Raw genomic sequence first — 9,887 nt, forward strand, 5'->3', positions numbered from 1 at the left:
AATGTCCGAAATGAACTTTCATAAGAACATAAGAAAGGCCCTGCTAGATCAGACCAAGGTCCATCAATTCCAGCAGTCTGTTCACACAGTGGACAACCAGGTGCCTCCAGGAAGCCTACAAACAAGACGACTGCAGCAGGATTATCCTGCCTGTGTTCCACAGCACCTAATATAATAGGCATGCTCCTCTGATCTTGGAGAGCATAGGTATGCATCATGACTAGTATCCATTTTGACTAGTAGCCATAGATAGCCCTCTCCTCCATTTACATGTCTCCTCCCCTCTTAAAGCCTTCCAAGTTGACAGCCATCACCACATCCTGGTGCAGGGAGTTCCACAATTCGTTGTGTGAAGAAAGATTTCCTTTTATCTGTTTTGAATCTCTCACCCTCCAGCTTCAGCAGATTACCCCATATTCTAGTATTATGAGGGAGGGAGAAACGTTTCTCCCTGTCCACTCTCTCCAAACCATGCATAATTTTATAGACCTTTATCATGTCTCCCCCAACCGCCTTCTTTCCAAGCTAAACAGCCCTAAGCGTTTTAACTGCTCCTCATAGGGCAGTTGCTCTAGCCCCCTGATTGTTTTGGTTGCTCTTTTCTGCACCTAAGAGTATTCATTGTATGGTGTTGATGCTCTATGTTTTTTCTGTGCTTTCATTTTTAACTGTACATTTTGTTTTTTAACAAAATCTTACAGCAAACATGAAAAGGACCAGGTTACCAATGAAGCAAATGTAATGAAGGAATCATGGGGTCAAATGTACGGGCTGAGAAATAAAAACGAGCCAAAGATTTTTTTTTAAAAAAACCCAGAATTATGAGGTCTGAGATAAAGGCAAACCAATGAAGTGGGATACCCAAACTAGGTAATAAAAAATTCCTACGAATGGGAGCTGATCTACCAGTAAGCTGTGACCGTTTGCCAGCGACAGAATCGCATATTGTAATTTGAAATCTTACTGAAGGTTGTAAAATCCATTTTTAACGAGCTGTAAAAAGCTGCTCTTCATCATCTTTCATGCTCCTAGGTGAATCCTCTTCCATCCTGCTTTTTGCTGTGTGCTGCGTAGGTATTGTGGGAAAGTATGATAGCATCCGTACTCATAAAGGAGGGAATGACTTAAAGGGGCACAGGGGCAGACTAACTGGTAATCCTAAACAGAGTCACACCCATCTAAATCCATTGAAGTTGGGGGTCTTAGAAGGGTGTAGGTGAGTTTAGGATCGCACTGTTAAAACGGTGCAAGGCAGTCCTTATGGCTGAGTCCAGTAGCAATTGTGGGATATTTGTGCACACACCTTGTTGTGTCTGCTGTAGAAGAGCAATGCACCACTGAATGTGAAGTTGGCCCACATACTTTCTTGCCACGGCATCGCTGCTTCCCAGATAATCTGAATGGTATGGAACTTGTCGCCGATCATGTTCATGCTACATTCGCATGAGCTATAATCTCACAACATTATAACACAGGCAGCACAATCCTGGGGGGGGGATAGTTGTGGAAGGCCTAGGCACGGCACCCCCGCGCCACCTCCCGAGCTGCTTGCCACGAGCCAAAAATGTAATTTTCTGAAACCCCAATGAAATTGCTCCACTCAGTTTCATGGTGCTACACCAACACTTTTGCAGGTGCAAGTTTGCGCTGGCAAAAGGGGGCGTTCCGGGGCAAAAGTGCTCAGGGAGCTGGACTAAAGTCAGCCCACCCATGGGAACTCCCCCTTTGGCGCCGGTGCAAGCCCTTGCACCTATTATCCTGCTGTCGAGGCTGCGCCGGAACCCAGGCCTCATGCTCAACGTATCAACCCAACCTGATTTTATCATGTGAGGAGGAGTGAGACATGCCACTATCTCCTCGAGATAACAATGCTCTTCCGCTAGGGTTGCCAGGTCCCTCTTCGTCACCAGATGGAGATTTTTGGGGCGGAGCCTGAAGAGGGTGGGGTTTGGGAAGGGGAGGGACTTCAATGCTATAGAGCCCAATGGCCAAAGAGGCCATTTTCTGCAGGGGAACTGATCTCTATCGGCTGGAGATCAGTTGTAATAGCAGGACATCCCCTGCCACCACCTGGAGGTTGGCAACCCTATCTTCTGCAGTGCCACTATGCAAGGGTCTCCCTGGGTGCAAGGAACTCTAGAGCATGACATCCCTACTGAATATTCAGCCATGCTGGGAAAATACTTCATCTCAGGGCTCCTTGCCTGGACTGGATATAAATATTTTCAACAAATACATAACAGGGCCATCTTTCAGAGGAACCGCCTCTTGAACTGGAGAAAGGTTCTGCACTAGGGTTGCCAACCTCCAGGTACTAGCTGGAGATCTCCTGCTATTACAACTGATCTCCAGCCAATAGAGATCAGTTCACCTGGAGAAAATGGCTGCTTTGGCAATTGGACTCTATGGCATTGAAGCCCCTCCCCTCCCTCAAACCCCACCCTCCTCAGGCTCCGCCCCAAAAACCTCCCGCCGGTGGCGAAGAGGGACCTGGCAACCCTATTCTGCACTTCAGTTTTTTTCCACTTCAATGCCACTAGAGGGAGCTCCTACGTTGATTGGGAAGCACTCGGGAAAAGAGGTATTTAACCCTATCCACCTAGACTACTCCCCTGGTCTAAATTCTCTCCTTCTACCAAAAGATGGTACTAACCATACTGGGTTAAAAAAAAATTAAAGTGCCTGTTATGTTGCCTGTATTGTTGTTCCACAGTTTGGGCTAATAACAGCTGAAGGGAATTTAGACTGGGGAAACAGCGGGAGGGGAGAGGGTTAAACATCCCTTCTCTTCTCCCATCGTTTCTTCTCCAATCAAAGCAGCAGTCACATATGGATGCTCCCAAGTAAGGGGTGGGGGGAAATGTTGGGAAATTCATGATGTTCGTTCTCTTTTGGCCTTCTGTTTCTTTGTAGAGTGAATAGATAACAGGGGGGAAACAAATAAAGGTTCCAGGAAATTTATCATTCAAAAACAAAGCCTCTCTCTCTCTCTCTCCTCTTTTCTTCCCATTCTGAGAAACGGAAATTCACAAGACAGTAGAGCTAAATCTGAAAGACAAACACTAAACCGGCTTCTGAGTGAAAGATGGTCTTTTAACCCACTTTGCATATTTATTGGCATTTTTCATGGTTTCAAGCCTCTTAAAATATCAGAATGTTCTACTTTAAAAATCTTATTTGCACTTTTTAGTCATGGAAGGATATTGTAAAAAGCCTTATTCGTTCCCATTGATTTGTGCTTTTAAGGGTGTCATATAAAACCCTTTAATAGGTAAAACCAACCTACCTGAAAATGGATTCTATATAACTGGTAACAGATTAAGCTAGGTACAGTTGTGTCACATTAAGTGAAAAAAGAAGATCATGCACAGGGTTGGCCGTTTGCCACGCAAGTGAGCACATGGCATTTGGCATTTAATCTGGGAACACCTGGGCTTTCATTTCCTTCCCCCCCCCCTTTTTTTTTTTTGTTAAACATGATTCCAGTTCTCACGGTGATGAAGATATGTTTGAAAACACTGGGTAATATCTGCAAAGGAACCCATTTCTGATATATAAAGTGTGAAGCTTTGGTGAGGGGTCTGGAGACCAAGTCCTATAAGGAAAGGTTGAAGGTATGTTTAGCCTGAAAAGGAGAAGGCTGAGAGGGGATAGGATAACCATCTTCAAGTACTTGAAGGGCTGTCATATAGAGGGTGCCGAGTTGTTTTCTGTTGCCCCAGAAGGTCGGACCAGAACCAACGGGTTGAAATTAAATCAGAAGAGTTTCCATCTAGCATCAGGAAGAATTTTCTAACCGTTTCAGCAGTTCCTCAGTGGAACAGGCTTCCTTGGGAGGTGGTAAGCTCTCCTTCCCTGGAGGTTTTTAAGCAGAGGCTAGATGGCCATCTGTCAGCAATGCTGATTCTATGAACTTAGGCAGTTCATGAGAGGGAGGGCATCTTGGCCAGCTTCTGGGCACTGGGGGTGTGTGGGGGAGGTAATTGTGAATTTCCTGCATTGTGCAGGGGGTTGGACTAGATGACCCGGGCGGTCCCTTCCAACTGTATGATTCTATGATTCTGTGACAATATCCATTATCCAAGACCAGAACTACTTGAGTTACTTCTCGTTAAATCTGCATCCTCTATCATTAGGGTTGCCAGCCTCCAGGTACTATTAACAAACGTGTGCTGAACTGGATAATGTAAAAAAAAAAAAAAAAAAAGCAGCACTATGATCAAATAATGTCCAGAATACAATCCTATACTATGAATGATCTTTATGTATCATTTAGCAACAATAATAATATCAGACATACAAGAATAAATATACACAAATTGGACATCGCATAACAATAGAAACTCACATACAATCCTATACTAAAGTCTAAGAGTTATATCTAACCAATCAGAAGTAAATGGTGACAATCGAATGAAAGGTCTTCCACATCAGCATGCCAGAAACCCAGCACAATTAAAACATCTCTTAAATATAACAAGCACACAGTCTTCCATAAATTAATTAAATAAATGAGAAGGGCTTCCGGTAAAGTCCCATTTCATTGCTCTTTCTTCAGTCGCTTTTACATCTGCAATGATTTGGAAATTGGACTCTATGACATTGAGGTCCCTCCCCAAACTCTACCCTCCTCAGGCTCCACCCCCAAAATCTCCAGGTATTTCCCAGCCCGAAGCTGGCAACCCTATCTATCATAACTATTTTGTACTCTTTGTCTTTTCCTCTCCTTCTTCTCCTAAAATTACTTATGTTCATGCAGAAATCCAAATTAGCTCACAAAGGGCTTTTCAGTGGTGGGCACCCCATGAGCACCTACTGTTTTCCTTTCGACATCAAATTAAATATGTTTTATTGACATGAGCTTTTGCTAGGAGGTAGTTTTGAACTTCCTGGATGGCCCAGGCCAGTCCAACCTTGTCCTATCTTGGAAGCTAAGCAGGATTCACCCTGGTTAGTACTTGTATGGGAGATCACCAGGGATGGCATGGGTTGATATGTAGAGGCAGGCAATGGCAAACTATCTCTACTGGTCTCTTGCACTGAAAATCCTAGGGGGTTGCCATAAGTAGGCTGCAACTTGATGACACTTTCCACTACCAGTGTTGAACTGTTTTCTATCTTCAACTACCATTTAATTCTGCTGCTGTATCTGCAACTTTGTGTTGCGTTTCATATTTGGTAAACTGTATTTTAATATCTGGTGTAAGCTGTAGAAATGCTTCAAACAAACAAGCAAGCAAAGAAAATCCAAACAAATGAGGGATTGCTTGAACAACCACTGGCTCGGCTCACAGTGTGTTTTCCAGTCACAAACAAGGAGCAGATTTTTTGTTAGGCTGTTTATGAACAGTTCAACTCTGTTCATCAAGTTACTTATCATATCTTCAAATAGGACTGTAAACTACAGTAAAACATCAGTGTTTCATACATCTGCATGGGAATCCTATTTCTAGGGTTTCCAGGTCCCAAATGCCAAATTCGCCTATACCAGTAATGGTGGGAATTCGGCTTTAAATTCGGGATTCCCGAAAAATTTGGCCATTTAAACCTATTAAACCCATTTTGCGGCTTTCCGTGGCTCCTGGGGGGGGGGCATTTTTGCAGGTAGAGGTCCCAAAATTTCAGGGTAGCTTGAAGGGACTCTCCTTGCAAGAACCCCCAGGTTTGGTGAAGATTGGGTCAGGGGGTCTGAAGTTATGGGGCCTGAAAGGGGTTGCCCCTTTTTCCATTGGAATGCATAGCAGCCAGCTCCTATTTTCAGCTACCCTGAAAATTTGGGATTTCTACATGCAAAAATGCACCCCAGGAGCTTTGCAAACAAAAAAACCCATTCCCTAAAAATTTCCCAGCCCATTTTCTTCTTCCCTACCCTAACAACTAATGCAAACCCTACACAACCACCAGATAACATCACAAACTAGCTACCTAGAAGCAGAACAACCGATCAGCGCGACAAACCACATGGAGAAGTCTATGGAGCCGAGACTCTTAACAAAAACCCCTAAACACAACAAACCACAACAAAATCAAAAGCGGGGCCCCTTTTGCCCTCCCCTACCAGCAGGAAGGTGAACTGCCCACCACACACACAGCCAGAAACAGGAATCAAGTTTAGAAGAAAAGCCCCAAGTAAAATAAAATGATAGGCAAACAGTTGGATGTCTTCTCCTCCTCCAGGTAGCAGGCAGGAAATAATCCAATGGACACAGCTGCAGCAAGCACAGGTCAGCTCAGGATCGGCAGCAGCAAGCAAAATCCAAAGTGCATGGACTCACAGGGACTTGGAGTATATAGCCCTTTTGGCCAGGTCAGAGAATTTCAAATGGGAGAATCCCTTCTTTGATTGGCCAAAAGACCCAGCTCTGGCCACCTATTGGCCACTGGTCTGCTCCATGCTGGGTTTGGTTGTCTCCCCGAAGGCAAGGTAGGTTGCCCTCGAGGAGAGCTTTGTCCTCGAAAGGTGGGGGAAAGCCGGAAAGCCGAATTTATTCAGCTTTAAGCCAAAGCGGCTAAATTCGGCTTTGGGGTTTTCCCGCCTTTTTTGCTTTGGCAAATCGTGAACCGGATAAAGCCGAATCAGCGTGGTGTAGTGGTCAAGAGCGGTGGTTGGAGCACTGGAGTCTGATCTGGAGAACCGAGTTTGATTCCCTACTCCTCCGCATGAGCGGTGGAGGCTAATCTGGTGAACTGGATTTCTTTCCATGCTCCTACACACGAAGCCAGCTGGGTGGCCTTGGGCGAGTCACAGTTCTTTTAACAGCTCTCTCAGCCCCACCTACCTCACAGGGTGTCTGTTGTGGGGAGTGGAAGGGATGCTGATTGTAAGCCGGTTTGATTCTCCCTTAAGTGGCAGAGAAAGTCGGCATATAAAAACCAACTCTTCTTCTTCTTCTTTGGCTTTTTTACGGTTCCGGATTTTCCGAATCGACAGCCCGAATTGCAGCTACAAAAACATCCTAAACATGAAACACGTATGCATACAATAAATACAAAAGACTGGAACGTGAAAGTGGGACAATGTGTGGCTATAATATTTACAGTTCAGTCCAATATTTGTTGTTATACCGGAGCGTGGTCCTGTCCGAGACTGCGATGCACTTTTCTTCTCAGCACCACCTCTATTTGCGATACTTAAAGGGGCAATGCTCCCAAACGCAAAAGTATTGAATGCAGCCAAAAGCGGCTGTTGAGGTGTATGATCCAAATTATACAATTATAAGGATAAGAATGATGAAATAGGGAGGGATCCAGTTACCCTATTTCAAATTATTACTTCTTCAGCTGTATTTCATTCATAAGCCAGATCATATTATTACAGTTTTGATGCCCAATAAATGTTGGCAGTTTGTATCCAGTCAGGATTAGTTCCACGGATTGTGGTGTCTTATCATTTTCGGAGGGATACTTGGATCACCTTCCATCAAAAGTCTAGAAAGTATTTTTAAAAAGTCTTATTGTTTGGTGTTTAACTCCATGTTGTTATTTCACATGTGCTTTTCCACACAGCCTTATGGGACATGTAGTCCCCCCCGCCATATTATTTAATTACCTGACCTGACCATGTGTGATCCTGGATAGACTCATCTCACCTACTGCACAGATTCAAAAACCTTCCCGCGAGTCAAGGAAATGAAACACCACCAACACATCTACTTTGCAGCCACAAAGCTGCTCATCAGCATTTTGAAGCAGATGGCGGACAGACCACCAGATCATGTGTCCAGTTCACAGGTGATTTCGGCTGTTGGACACGGTATGTTCACTTATCAAATGGGTTCAGTGTGGAGTTCACACATTAGGAAAATAAATATACCATGATGGTAGTGGACTTTAGTTGAGGTGGAATGTGTGTGCTAAGTGCCGCCAGTTCTTCCTTTTCTACAGATTGAAAATGTGTATCAGCATTAACTCTTCATTAATGACACACCTGGCTCGTGAACGCACCAGCAACTTACCTCGCTATTTATACGTGACAAGTACACAAGCACCCAAAATGAAATAAAATTTCTGTTCCCACCGGGCTGCCTTTGTGATGCTTAAAGGGCTAAAGACCTTCCTGGCGGACAGAGCGGTCTATCAGCATCTGTTAGCCCTGACAGCAAAGCATGGAACCTCCAGGCTCGGGAGCAGTAAACCTTTGCGGGCTGCCTCCCTGATCCTTCCAGAGACGCGGAAAGAAACGTGGCGCCCGAGGACGCGATCCGGCAAAGCCCTCGCCGAGGCGCCTTTACTCAGAAGCAAGCCCCACTGTGCACAATGAAGGGTGGTGGGGAAAGGAAGGAAGGGGACCGGCTGGCTGGGGGGAACTGCAGCGGGGCGTGCCCCGATCCCAGCCTAGGCGCCTTTGCTCGTGAGGAAGCCCCAGCCAGGAGTGCCTCCCTCCCTTCCCTCCCCCATTGCACGCTTGCGATCCCTTACCCTCCCCGCCGGCCCTCAACATCCGGCCCCTGCCCGCTGATGCTCACCGGCGCTACCCCTTTCCTTCCTAGTTCAGCTCCGCTCAGCTCCGCATCCTTCTCCCGCCAGCCTCTTTCTACCCAGTCGCCAAAATGGTCCCTCCTCCTCCAGCCCCCCCAGTCCCCCTCCCTGCAAGATGTTCCTGCAACGACTTGTTGCATGTTCACACTTCAAAGCTCCGCGTGAGGAAAACGTTTCATTTTAATAATTCACCGTATAAGCGGATCCTCTTAACGCGAAGAAATTCTGCTGTGAAGACGTCTCCGAAATCCTTCTGGTGGAGATGAAGTGCGAACATGCAAGAAAACCCAGCATAAATCGGAGCGGCAAACATGCAGTGTGGACATGGCCCTGGTTTAACTTGATTAACGAAACATGTGCCCCTCTCCCTAGTCATCTATTTAATTTGTTTCACATTATAAAACTGTCCAAGGGGAGCAAATAAGGACTGATACTCATTTTTGTTGTTATATATTTTAATGAAAGTAGGGATTTGCTGATAATTTTGTGGTGAAATTTTTTTTGAGAAAGTTTCTGAAATTCTCCATGTGCTTTTCAACAGAGATTGGAAATACGAATGATTTGCTGCAACAAATGAGAACCTAAGCAGATGCTACCAGCTTGCTTTCAAAGTGGATATGTGGAGCGTGGGCTCACGTGAAGGGACAGGGCAGGAGAGTGTCTCAATTCATGGTAGAGACATCTACCGCCACAAAAAGAAAAATTCGAAGTTGGGAATGACCTCCCTGACTTCCCTGAGGCCTCCAAACCCAGCGGGACTAAGGGCTGAGAATGCCTGCTAGCCTCTTGGTGCTTCACAGTTCTCATACAGAGATCAGTGTAAAAGTCCTCCACTGGCTCAAGGTGGGAGTTACAAGCTTCCTTTCTGCCTGAGGTCCAATAGGGGAAGAAGAAATTAAATGGAGAGGACAGTTTTCTCCAGGACTGTTGGCAACCGTAAACCTGCTGGATGACTTGCAACCAAAGAAATGAAGAAGTCACCAACAAAGCAGGTTTTTTTAAAAAAATTAAAAAGCAGGGCAGGGTGACTAATGAAGACACTGAGGGAATGATACAAAATATTGCTTCTTCTAGGTCTTAAATTTTATTTTTGTTACTGCTGCTTCACCTGTGAACAATTTTGGGATGACAGAGGGGAAGTATCTCTCAAGCAGAGGCAGGCAGTGACACCTCTCTTTGTCTGTTGCCTTGAAAATTCTACTTGGTCACTGCGAGTCAGCTGTGACTTGACAATACTTTACACACACAAGTATGCTACCTAGCAATGCTCGCCAGGTACCAATGCATGTTTTCATCTCTGATGACCAAGGTGCTCTTCATTCAGGCAGTTGGAACACTACTTATGAAAAAAAAAAAAAAACCAACCCCAACTTGGAAACTATTGCCATGATCCATCCTTTCTCAGAGAC

Source organism: Euleptes europaea, chromosome 4 (genome assembly GCF_029931775.1).
Source record: "Euleptes europaea isolate rEulEur1 chromosome 4, rEulEur1.hap1, whole genome shotgun sequence".
NCBI lineage: Eukaryota > Metazoa > Chordata > Lepidosauria > Squamata > Sphaerodactylidae > Euleptes > Euleptes europaea.